The sequence below is a fragment of the Globicephala melas genome, chromosome 6 (assembly GCF_963455315.2).
Source record: "Globicephala melas chromosome 6, mGloMel1.2, whole genome shotgun sequence".
NCBI lineage: Eukaryota > Metazoa > Chordata > Mammalia > Artiodactyla > Delphinidae > Globicephala > Globicephala melas.
The window spans coordinates 6,643,730-6,657,259 of NC_083319.1; the positions used below are offsets into that span (position 1 = coordinate 6,643,730).

Genomic DNA, 13,530 nt, shown 5'->3' on the forward strand with positions numbered 1-13,530 from the left:
ATTCTTTTTTCTTTATTCTGTTCTGCAGCAGTGAATTCCACCATTCTGTCTTCCAGGTCACTTCTCCGTTCTTCTGCCTCAGTTATTCTGCTATTGATTCCTTCTAGTGTAGTTTTCATTTCAGTTATTGTATTGTTCATCTCTGTTTGTTCTTTAATTCTTCTAGGTCTTTGTTATACATTTCTTTTTGTTGTTGTTGTTATACATTTCTTGCATCTTCTCGATCTTTACCTCCATTCTTTTTCCGAGGTCCTGGATCATCTTCACTATCACTATTCTGAATTCTTTTTCTGGAGGGTTGCCTATCTCCACTTCATTCAGTTGTTTTTCTGAGGTTTTATCTTGTTCCTTCATCTGGTACATAGCCCTCTGCCTTTTCATCTTGTCTGTCTTTCTGTGAATGTGGTTTTTGTTCCACAGGCTGCAGGATGTAGTTCTTCTTGCTTCTGCTGTCTGCCCTCTAGGCTCTGTTTCTTAAAAGGATTCTGCTGAATTTTGGAGCACCATTTTTTTTTTTCCCCAGAAAACTGTTTTGAAATATAATATATATATACAGAAAAGTGCACAGGTCATAAATGTAAAGCCCCGGAAATTTTCAGAGTGAATACCACTATGTGACCAGCACCCAGGTCAAGAAACAGGAAATTCCCAGCCTCAGAGGCCCCCCATCGCCCCAGCCCTTTCTGGTTCATCCCCCTCACCCGCATGGTTGACCACTTTCCTGATCTCTGACAGCTTGGATTAGTCATGCTTATTTTTGAACCTTATGCAAATGTAATCATTTATTATGCACTGTTTGTATTTGGCTTCCTTTGTTCCTCATTATGTCTATGAGATTCATTTGTGTTGTTGCATGTGGTGGTGCTTTTCTTTTGATTGGTGTTTAGTATTTTGGTATATGGATGTATCACCGTTTGTCCAGTCTACTGTCACTAGGCTATTGCTTGTTTCCAATTTGGGGATATAAAGTATATACCCAGGAGTGGAATTCCTGGGTCATAGGCTTTGTGTATGTTTAGCTTTAGTAGATGGAGTCAAACAATTTTCCAGACAGTTTGTCTGATTCACGATCCCTCCAGCAGCACGTGAGAGGTCCTGTGGAGGCCCTTCTTATAACAATTTAACAATGATGAAATTATCCAAGAAAGTTGTGTTTTTATGTAAAATGTTTAAAAGTAGCTGGTAAGCTTGAACTTGAAGTGGCAAAATCTTTAATGATTTCTTTTTTTTTAATTAATTTATTTATTTGTGTATTTATTCATTTTTGGCTGCATTGGGTCTTCGTTGCAGTGCGTGGGCTTCTCATTGTAGTGTCTTCTCTTGTTGAGGAACACAGGCTATAGGCACACGGGCTCTAGAGCGCAGTTGCTCTGCGGCATGTGGGATCTTCCCGGACCAGGGCTCGAACCTGTGTCCCCTGCATTGGCAGGTGGATTCTTAACCACTGTACCACCAGGGAAGTCCCTTTAATGATTTCTTGTTTGGCTGGTTTGCACAGATTGTGAAAGGTCTAGATGACTTTTGGTTTAGAAATATTTCATTTTAATCCAAAGAGCATCTGGATAAGGTGTATGTCATGTATCTTTGAAAGAACGTGGCTTCTCAGAGGGCTGTTGTTGTTGTTTGTAAACAGGCACCTAAGTGGTAGCACCTGTGGTATACTTCTATGGATGATAAGTTTTGTTTCCATTGAGTAAATAAAATGTAAAACAGATTGCTCAACGAAATAATTTTTATAAATAATTTATTTAATGTATTTAATAATAAATAAATTTATTTAAGAATAATTTAATAATAAATAAATTATTCTTAAATTTCCTTAATAAGAATTGAATAAGTAAATTTATTTTTATAAATACATTTTATTCCAGATGAATTTCTGGCGCCCTGTATGTGTATCAGCCTCATTAGCGCTTTAAGGCTTTTAAAACTGAAAGTGTGAATGGAGAATGAGCTGCTTTGTGTTGATTATTTAGACGTTGCGCTGTCAGAAAATGTTGTCTCTCATGTGGAAATGGGTTACCTAACAGCTTTAGGTGAAGTAAGGTCTCATCTAATGGATTTCCCTACATTTGTTGTATTCTTTTTCTCTTAGCCTCTTCTCTCCTTTCCTGGTGCCTTATCCACTGTCTTGTTTTGCTTTGGAGGTTTGTCATGGGATGTCATTAAGTCAGTTCTCAGCAAATTTCTCCATCAGTTCTATGTCATGAAGGGAAGGTGCTTTCTTTTTCCCTCTGGGAAGCACCTGGCTCCCTGCCCTTTCTCATCCCCCTCTGTGAGGGAAGTGCTGATTTAGGTAACAAAATTGGAGGCTATTGGAAAAGACTCCAAATCCCAAAAATAGGTTTGGGATAACATTTAATAGCTCTCCATCGACCGTTTTACCCTGTTCTGGATCATGTTTCATGACTTGAAATAGAGTAGCGGTATTACTGCTATGATGGTAATGTCTTAGGAAGTCCTTTTCCTGAGATTTAAATGTTAACATTTGTTTCATCACATCCCTGCAAAGTATCTAAATTTGTGCTTATTGGGAGAAGTTGATAAAAAAAGATTATGAGTAATTCAAGACAATTCAAGACAATTGCTAATCCTTTGGAGGTGTTTTCTAATCCTTTGGACTGAGATCTGGGCCGGGCCCTTGAGGCTGATGAGTAATCATACTACCTGCCCTTTGTTGGTTTGCTTTCCCACCTGCCTGCGTCTTTCATAGCTTCTCTTTCCACAAACCCCAACACCTCCCTTCCCATCCTCACCACTTGCTTCCTACTTCACTGAGAAAATTGAAGCAGATAGAGGAAAACACCCTCAGGCTCTCAGGCCCTGTAACCCATCTGTCGGCATCTGTTCCCACACCTGGATGCCCCCTCCCTCTGATGCTTCTGGCTGAATCCAAGCCCTCCTCTTGCACACTAGATCTTCCCCCATCTCTCCGACTCTGGAGCTCTGTCCCCACTAGTTTTCCTCTGTCTCCTATGTTATCAAGGCTTTACTTTCTACTGGATTATTCCCATGGTCACAAAAATGTACCACTGTCTCCCATCATTAAAAAACAAACAAGAAAACAAAACTTCTCTTGAGCTCACTTCCCCCACCAGCTGCCACCATTTCTTTGCCTTCCTTTGCAGCAAACCTTCCCAACAATGTCTCTCCAGTTCCCCTCCTCTCCCTATTTAGCTCACCTGCACCTGTGCACCAGAACAGCTCCTCGGGGCACCAGTGACCTTCATCCTGTCCCACCCAGTCGCCTGTCCTCAGTCCTCACCACCCTTGACCCCTCAGCGTCTTTGAAGGGGTGGGTGCTCCCTCCTCGAAACACTTTTCTTGCTTGGCCTCTGAAACCCCAGTCTCTTGGCTTCATTCCTATCTCACCAGAAGCTCTTCAGAAGCCCTGCTCAACCCCCTTCGCAGTTCCTCCTTTCCTTCTGCCACTTCACCCCGATGTGCCCTGGCGCCCAGTCCTCCGTCATCTTCCCTTCTCTATTTATACTCTCCTGGTGATGGCTTTAAGTACGATCTCTACGGCAACAGATGTCTCCAAGCTTGATCTCTGTCCTGAACTCCAGAAACAGGTTACTCAGAATCTCCATTTGGATGTCTGAAACAGAATATCCACTCAAAGTCTGCATTTCCGGGGCTTTCCTGGTGGCGCAGTGGTTGTGAGTCCACCTGCCAATGCAGGGGACATGGGTTCAAGCCCTGGTCCAGGAAGATCCCACATGCCGTGGAGCAGTTGAGCCTGTGCTCCACGACTACTGAGCCTGCATGCTACAATTACTGAAGCCTGCGTGCCTAGAGCCCGTGCTCCACAACAAGAGAAGCCACCGCAATAAGAAGCCCGTGCACGGCAATGAAGAGTAGCCCCCACTCGCCGCAGCTAGAGAAAGCCTGCATGCAGCAACGAAGACCCCACGCAGCCAAAAAACAAACACAAAAATCCCAACAAAATCTGCATCTCTGCAGCCCGGCTCCCCGCAGCTCCCCGGCTCGGCTCGAGGGCAGCTGCATCCTTCCTTGCTTGGGTCAAAAACTCCAGAGTCATCTTTGGCTTTTGTCTTTCTCCCACACTCCCCTGCCCCCATCGGGAAGTCCTGGTATCTCTGCTTTCCGGATTGATCCAGGATCCCTGCCCTTCTCAGCACCTCCACTGCTGGCACTGTGGTCCAAGCCCCCATCACCTCTTACCTGGCTTACTATGAATCTTCTAACTGGTTTCTTATTCCTCCCTTATTTCCTACTGTCCGTCTTTTCCACAAGACAGGCAGATCACAGCACTCCTCATTCAAAACACCAACGTCTCCCCATTTCCCTCGAAGTAAATTGAATATCCTTACAGTGGATGTCCTATAAAGCCCTTCGTGAACGGGTCTCTCTACCTCTCAGACATTACCTCTTTCTCTCTCTCCCTTCGTATCTCTGCTCTAACAGAATTGGCCTCCGTGCTGTATCTTGTACATGCCAGACATGCTGTCACCCCAGGGATGCTGCATTGGCCTTTCATATAGATGTTGTCACCTAGAGGTCCATCCTCCAGGGTCCACGTGGCCAACTCCCTCACCTCCTTCAAGTCTTTGCTCAGATGTCACCTCCTCAGTAAGGGCCTCCCTGCCTCCCTGCTGGACTTTTTGGTTTTTCCAAAGCGCTGATAACTTTCTAACATTATGTAATTTTCTTACATATTGTGTTGTTCATTGTCTTCTGCTCCCTCCCTGCTAGAATATAAGCCTCCCAAGGGCAGAGGGCTCTTTGCGTTGTGTTCACTAATGAATCCCTGTAGTGTGGAACAGTGCATAAAATAGGTGCTTAGTAAATAGCTGTAGAAAGAGTGAATCAACAGGGAACAGGTCTACAATATTTGGTCAGCACTGCTTCAAGGAGAATTATGTGCCTGCACAGGCCTATGGGAGCTGATGAAGGTTTAAAAACAAACAGAACAACTAATAATGTGTCAACAGAGTTGGGGGCGGGGGAGACTCTAGTGAATGAGACACAGGAAGTGCCTGAGCCTGAGGGACTCACCTTCTCACTATGGAAAAAAGACTGCATGCAAATAAGCAAGGCAGTAAATCATTTAAAGATAGCGTTTAAGTAATAAATAAAGTTTAATAAAGATAGCGAATAAGTAAAACCAGTGATGCATTAGAAGATGATGGGGGGGGGCAAGGCTTACTTAGCCTGACTGGCCAGGGAAATCCATTGCTTGAGAACTGACAGACAAGGAGAAAGCAGGCATGCAAAGATCTGAGAGCAGTTCTTCCAGGCCAAGGAATCAGCGAGTGCAAAGGTCCTGAGGTGGGGACATGTTCAAGGAATGGAAAGACCAGTGTGACTGGAGCATATTCAACAAAGACTTGCTTAAAACATCAATATGATGTTGAAAAACCATCATGGTCTCTTTGGGGAGTTGTCTGTCGTTAAATAATTTCTTTTCTGCATTAGAGGAAAAAAGACTCTAACTTATTTTAGACATGGAAGATGATAATTAGGGCTTTGATTTCTGTAGGTCAGTGGTTAACAAACTACTGGCCATAGCCATGGCCAAACCCATCACTGCCTGGTTTTGTACACAAAGCTTTACTGGAATACAGGTGCGTCCATTCATCTGTGTATTGTCCGTGGCTGCTTTTGCAGCCCCGTGACCCTGGGGCTGCAGGTCTAATATATTTACTGTCTATAAATTTGCTTTTATGTATAAGCATATACATATATACGTGCTTATATATAAGTTTGCTGACCCCTGCTATAGTTATTATCCGTTCAAGGCAGCATAGGGTCAAATTCTTAATATAATCTTTTTTTTTTATAAAAACATTTATTTATTTTATTTATTTTTGGCTGCATTGGGTCTTAGTTGCAGCACGCAGGATCGTCGTTGAGGCACGCGGGATCTTTCATTGTGGTGTGTGGGCTTCTCTCTAGTTGTGACGTGTGGGTTTTCTCTTCTCTAGTTGTGGCGCTCAGGCTCCAGGGCGCGTGTAATCTGTAGTTGTGGTGCGCAGGTTCTAGAGCACGTGGGCTCTGTAGTTTGGGCTCACGGGCTCTAGTTGAGGTACATGAGCTCAGTAGTTGTGGCACCGGAGCTTAGTTGCCCCGTGGCCTGTGGGATCTTAGTTCCCTGACCAGGGATTGAACCCACGTTCCCTGCATTGGAAGGCAGATTCTTTACCACTGGACCACCAGGAAAGTCCCAAGTTCTTAATATAATCTTTTTTAAAATTTTTATTTTCTATTTATGGCTGCATTGGGTCTTCGTTGCTGCGTGCGGGCTTTCTCTAGTTGTGGTGAGTGGGGGCTACTCTTCATTGCGGTGCATGGGCTTCTCATTGCGGTGGCTTCTCTTGTTGTGGAGCATGGGCTCTAGGTTCGCGGGCTTCAGTAGTTGTGGCTCACGGGCTCTAGAGCGCAAGCTCAGTAGTTGTGGCGCACGGGCTTAATTGCTCCATGGCATGTGGGATCTTCCCGGACCAGGGCTTGAACCCATGTCCCCTACATTGGCAGGTGGCTTCTTAACCACTGTGCCACCAGGGAAGTCCCCTTAATATAATCTTAAAACATCTTACATGACCTATATAAGAGAACCAACTATTGATTGCCCCTTAGCAACTGTTTCTTTAAAAATAAACAAAAAGGACTTCCCTAGTGGCACAGTGGCTAAAAATATGCCTGCCAATGCAGGGGACATGAGTTCGATCCCTGGTCCGGGAAGATCCCACATGCCTCAGAGCAGCTAAGCCCGTGCACCACAACTACTGAGCCCACTCACCACAACTGCTGAAGACCATGCACCCTAGAGCCTGTGCTCTGCAACAAGAGAAGCCACCGCAATGAGAAGCCCGCACACTGCAAGGAACAGTAGCCCCCGCTCACTGCAACTACAGAAAGCCTGCCCTCAGCAACAAAGACCCAACGCAGCCAAAACAAACTAAATTATTTGTTATGACCAGGTAATGAATTCATATGATTAAAACTTCTAAAGGTACAAAAAGGTTTACAGTGGAGTGTCCCTTCTCTTACCCCTGTTCCCAGGGACAATAAATGTTATCTGTCTCTTACGTATCCTTCCAGAGAGATATTATGGATACACAGGCAAGGAAGTGTGTTTTCTTCCTTGCTTCCCCAGCAGTTCAGTGTGCCCTTGCCTTTCTACATCCTGGAAATTATTCCGAGAGTTCATTTTTACTATTTACAACTATACAGTGTTGCATTGAATTGGTGGATATGTTGTTTCCAGTTGTTTGCAACTCTGAACAAAGTTGCACTGGATAACCTTGCATGATACACTTGGGCAAGCATATCTAGAGAATAAGTTCCTAAAAGTAGCACTTTGGTTCTGGTAGAATTTGCCAAGTTGCCCTTCTCGGAGGCTGTGACCCTTATCACCACTTCAGAGTTCGTGGCGGTGCTACTCGCCTTGACCCTCAGTGCTTCTTGTTACCCATCTTTTTTATCTTTGCCGATTTGATAAGTAAAAATTGCTACGTCTGAAAGGTAATTTGTCTCTTAGCATGAATGAGGTTGAGTATGTTTTTATACATTTGAGCCGTTTGTACTTTCTTCTTGATGAACCATTCTTGTCCTGGTCAATTTTTTTTTTTTAAATTGGATCTCATTGTAAATGAAAGGTAACTGTGTAAAAGTCATTTTATAAAATATGTTGCATATTGTATATGCAAGGTATTAAATTTAAATTTACTTGAACAATTAAAAAGATTTTATTAAAGTGAAACTGAAGGATTTAGCAAACTTGAAATATTAAACAAATTCTTATAAGATTTAGCAAAAAGATTATGGAAAATGTGTAGGGTGTCATTCCTGTTTTTTGTTTGTTTTTGTTTTTGCTTTAACTCATGTTGTAATTTTAAACAGGCTCAACTGACTCACTGCTAGGAAACATAAAGAAAATAGTATCTACCTGTTTTACTTCCTCTCCTGATTCAGTTATATAATTTAGTCTGTAACATGAGTCTCACAGTTAATTTGTCTTAATTATAGATTTATGCTCATCACCATTCCTTCTACCACAGCCCCTCTACTTGTTTGTTGGCCTCAAGAAAAATAGGGTTATCTTCCCCCTATAGGAGCCTGTGGCATAATCCTCCAGTTCTTTCTTGTTTGAGAATGCCACTATCCAGTCACCCCTCAGAATCCGTGGGGGATTGGCTCCAGGAACACCACCCCCTGCCCCCGCCCGCCTCGGATACCAAAATCTGAAGATGCTCAGGTCCCTTATGTAACATGGCATAGTATTTGTGTGTAATCTACACACATCCTTCTGTATACTTTAAAGCATCTCTTGATTACTTATAATACCTAATACAATGTAAATGCTGTGTAAACAGTTGCCATCATGAAGTAATTCACGTGTTGCTTTTTGGAACTTTCTGGAATTTTTCCCCCAATATCTTTGATCACGGTTGACTCTGTGGATGTAGATCCCACAGATGTGGAGGGTCGACTGCACTTAACAACAATTTGACTTGATTATTCTCTGGTCATACTTTTCTCTCCAAACTTTGCTGCTGCGTTGTCTTCTGGTTGAAAAGTCTGGGGCCAGCCAAATTTTTATTCTTTGTAGGTGACTTGCTTTTTTGACTCTGTATGTGAAGAATTTTTTGTTCCACTTTAGCAGTTTGATAACCTTACCAAGCAATGCCCTGTGGTTGATCACTCTTTGTCAATTTCCCTTTCATATAAAAAGTCAATAATTTATTTCAGGGGAACTTTCTTCAATTATATCTGAATTTTTTTCTATTCTACTTATTGGGTCATATGCTTCAGAGATCCATTTTCCTTATGTTACAGCATCTTGTTCTTCAGATCTTTTTTCTTTTTCTGATTATGAGAGTTACTTTCCACGTTATGATTGTCTTAAAACTTTCCTCTCTTAAATTTGATATCCAGCCTAATTTATTTATTAGCTCTGGAGTTGTGTGTTTTAGTTCCTAGTTCATTTCCTTAGCTTTGCAGCCTCCCAGTTTCATCCCATTCTGTTTTGTCCTGTAGGCTGGGGATTCTTGCTTTATTGGCTTTGTGGTTTTATTAAATTTGTTTATAGTGTCAAATATTCTGGAGGAGTTAGGATTTGCTTCATTTCCTTTTATGTTTTCTTCCAGATTGGGTTTTTCTCTGTCATTTTCTTCCTTCCTTTTCTTCTTCTTTCTTATTTTTATTTTTTTTAATTTTTGGCCACATTGGGTCTTCGTTACTGTGCGTAGGCTTTCTCTAGTTGCAGTGAGTGGGGGCTGCTCTTCGTTGCGGTGTGCGGGCTTCTCATTGCGGTGGCTTCTCTTGTTGCAGAGCGCGGGCTCAGTAGTTGTGGCGCGCGGGTTTTGTTGCTCCGCGGCATGTGGGATCTTCTCGGACCAGGGATCGAACCTGTGTCCCCTGCATTGACAGGCGGATTCTTAAGCACTGCGCCACCGGGGAAGTCCCTTCCTTTTCTTCTGTATTACATACTACATCCCTTCACCTTGCTTATATTTAATACAGGCAGTTTAGTGAAGTGGTTACAAGTAACAGACTCTAAGAGTCCCAATGCCTGGGATGTTCTTCCGCTTAATAGTAATATGATTTGGGACAAATTACTCTCTGTGCTTTGTCTTTTTCAACTGTAATATGTGAATAATAATAATGATGATAATTCTCACCTTATAAGGCTCTTGAGGGGACTTAATGAGATAAAGCATGTAAACGTCTTAGGTTGATGCCTAAGCACGTTTTTGTTACTAACACAAACAACACCAGTGCCCCTCTTTGATCTGATAGAATGTGAATAATCACTGCTGTGCTTCCGGTGCCATTGGTCTTTCCCTCTGAGCTCCCTTATAGGGTAAGCGTGGAGGAAAGTGTTACCAAACCAGGTTCGTTTGCCAACATGCAACAAGCCAAACACTGAGACGCCGAGGTTTGCAGGAGGGAAAGGGTTTATTCACAAGGCAGCCAAGCGAGGAGATAGGAGAACAAGTCTCAGATCCACCTCCCTGAAGGTGAGAGGCTTGGGATATTTACGGGATAAAGAAGCAGGGTAGTCTTAGGCGTGGGGAAAGGTGATTGCAGGTAGGGAAAAGGTGAGGTAATTAGTGTTCTGTGCAGGCGTATCTGAGTTACTTGCTTCTTCCTGGGATGCATGTTCAAAAATGGAGGCGCGTAGCATGATCTGACGGTGGGGTTTTTGGCCCTCTGGTGTCAAAATGTCATTTACCAGACACCTGTGCAGGCCCTGTTTTAGGGAGTCCCGACCAGTCTTAGCTGGCTTGAGCTTGAGCTAGACACAGCTAGCTCTGAGTTCCTGGAAAACAACCCAGGCAAACATCTTACTGTGTCGGCTGTGTGATGCTTGGAGGACAGCTAAGCCTTTTGTAGCAACAGTTACAGCATCGGCTCGATCGGTGAAGGCAGGTTACACGTGAAGGGGTTTTTAATAAACTGGAAGGCAAGCTCAAGAATTTCTGTTCATCACCAGTTTTTATTAACCCCATGGGGCATGGTCTCAAAAGCACTTGTTTCTGTACATCTTGTCTTTGAGGCTCTGAGTTTTGTTGTCTGTTCTGAAACTTTGTTAGAGGTTCTGTTTTAGCATTCACTCCATTAGGTCAAAGGCGTTCACCCCTATTCCTTGGGAATCCCTAGGTTTTGTGGTAATCTTCCCCAGGCATTCAGCCTGCAGCCCTGGGAAGTAGAGACCCAGGTGGCCAGCCCCAGCTCCTGCCAAGTCCTGGCATCCGGGTGGCCAGCCTGCATGTCTTCCTCTCAGATCTTTTCTGTCACTGTCCCCTGAGTGCTTACTCACCCCTCAGTTTACTTCTGTCTGAATCGGTTTTCAGGGTTCTGTGGACTTGTTTCCCTCCCTGTGACTGTGAGGGTGGGGTCAAGCATCTGTTCTACACCGTTCCAGAATTTTCTGTCCCTCACGCTGGTCACCACTCCTCAGAGTGTGTAGACTGAGGTGACGTGCCTTTCTTCATGGGTTTATTTTCTGCTGTTGAAAATTTCCTGGCTTTTATTTCGCCTCTCGTTGGAAAAGCGCAGTTCTCTGATCAGATTTTATTGTGCCATCTTTATCTGGCAATCTGTGGTGAGCTTTTAAAATATAAAAGACAGATTAAAAAAAAACCCAACAACACAAAACATTCCTGTGTCCAGCCTTGGACCTTCCATTTCAGAGGGTCTGGAATGAGGCCCAAGTTTTTCCTTTTTAGAAGCTTCACCGCAGTTCTTAGGACCAACCAAATTTAAATTCAGTATCTTTATTAAAAGATGTATATTTTCCTTTTACCTTTTAATTAGCCTATCTGAAGAGCAAGTGTATAAAACAATTTAAATTTCTCAGAAAGACGCCGTAAATTTAAAGGTGCTTTTGGTGTTTATTTGCCTGCTTATTTTTAAAATAACCTCATACAAATAGGGCGAGAAAGCCCACCTCCAGAGAATGGAAATGCAAGTTGCTCTTTTTTTTGTAGTGGTCCCTGAGAGAAATATCCTTATCCCTTCTAGACCTCTTAAGCCTTTAGTTTTCTGCTGGTGTCTATAGAGTGAATTATTCATTGATGCTTTTTTTTTTTTTTTTTTTTTTTTGCGGTACACGGGCCTCTCACTGCCGTGGCCTCTCCCGTTGCGGAGCACAGGCTCCGGATGCGCAGGCCCAGCGGCCACGGCCCACGGGCCCAGCCGCTCCGTGGCATGTGTGATCCTCCCAGACCGGGGCATGAACCCGTGTCCCCTGCATCGGCAGGCGGACTCTCAACCACTGCGCCACCAGGGAAGCCCCACTGATGCTTTTAAGAAGCATTTTGAATGCTATATATGCTAACATCGTCAAAGTGATAATCATTCTTCAGTACTGGACCGTCTTTACTGGAGATCACCCACAACAGGTCTTTAATCCTGGTTAGGATTTGACTGGTAAAACGGAACTATAGAAAGTACTGGTTTCACCTGGATCTCTTCAAGCTATGGTCCCTTCAACTAGATATAAAGTTTAAGTTATTTTTACATCTGCTAATGACTGAAAGCTAAAAAGAAAATGTGGATTTAAATCAACCTCTAAAATAACAGTTTTGAATGAGTTTTTATATAAGATGTGAATTTAGAAGTGACATTTTCCATTTGTAATTTATAGTTAGCAGAAGAAATGGTCAGTATTTAAAACCATGCACTAAAAATATCTCACATGCAACCTCTAGGCTTTTCAATACTGCAGGTCCCATATATGCTGCTTTAATTATATTTGGAAAATAACCTATTGATTAGTCATCTGCTTTCCATGGCTCCCCTTTTATTCCTGGTACATGTAAGTCGGAGCTATTGTTTTTATTAAATCTACCTTTTTAAGGACTAAATGTGGTAGGCAACTCAAAGAATTCTACCATGCTTTCAATATATAAGATTTATCTCTTTTAACAAAGTGAATCAGCTATGTATAGCTGATTCACTTTGTTATAAAGCAGAAACTAACACACCATTGTAAAGCAATTATACTCCAATAAAGATGTTAAAAAAATTAAATTAAAAACAAAAATTTCTCTCTTTTGCATTAATTTTTCTCTAAGGCACCTGCTTCAAGGAAATACTGCTTTTTCACATTCTTTCAAATCTAGATCTATTAGATAATCTTTACTGTGTATCCAGAGTATCAGTAGAGAAAACACAATGTAGTTTGTTTAAGCATAGCTCACGTGATAGCAACCTCCAAGTCAGTAGATTTTTCTTTCATCAGTTTGTCTAATTATAATTTTTAAATTGTTATATACCCATGACTTCTTTTTTTTTTCTTTTGTGGTACACGGGCCTCTCTCTGTTGTGGCCTCTCCCGTTGTGGAGCACAGGCTCTGGACGCGCAGGCTCAGCGGCCATGGCTCACAGGCCCAGCCGCTCCACGGCATGTGGGATCTTCCCAGACCGGGACACGAACCCGCGTCCCCTGCATCGGCAGGGAGACTCTCAACCACTGTGCCACCAGGGAAACCCCATAACTTCTTTTTAAAGTAATTGCAACAATCACTATTCTATTGGGTGACATATATTCCCTGGGAATTTCCAAACTTTAAGGGACAATAGAGGTCATTTCACACACCTGACTCAGGCTTACAGATGAGGAACTGGAAGCACAGGCTTGCCCATTGCTTTGTCTGAGGTTACACCATCTAGTCACGTGGCCTCTGGGTTCCCAGAGCAACGTCCTTTTTACTAAAGTCCTCTGCCTCTCATGTCACCTAGTAACACCTGTTAGAGATGAACTAACATTTCACTTTGTCTGTAAAACGTACCGTGATCAAAATTGTAAACTTATTATTGCACACTTTTCTAGGTATATCTGTAGATTCAGGGGAAATGAAAGAAATAGAATGTGAAATAATGAAAGTAGCTACTATGAAAGAGGAATAGCAACATGGAATAAACAGGGAAGTGAATACTGAGATGCTGTCATATGGAGTCCCACTGTGGACCACTAGTCCACTCCTAGGGCTGTTGTTCTGCTTCTTTTTTTTTTTTTTTCCGGTACGCGGGCCTCTCACTGTTGTGGCCTCTCCC

At 42.8% G+C, this 13,530-nt stretch overlaps 1 protein-coding gene across 19 annotated transcripts in view; it reads left to right on the top strand.

The window, feature by feature from the left end:
- Window positions 1-13,530, top strand: part of FNBP1 (formin binding protein 1) — a 146,239-nt gene that overhangs the window by 53,905 nt on the left and 78,804 nt on the right. The window lies entirely within an intron of this gene.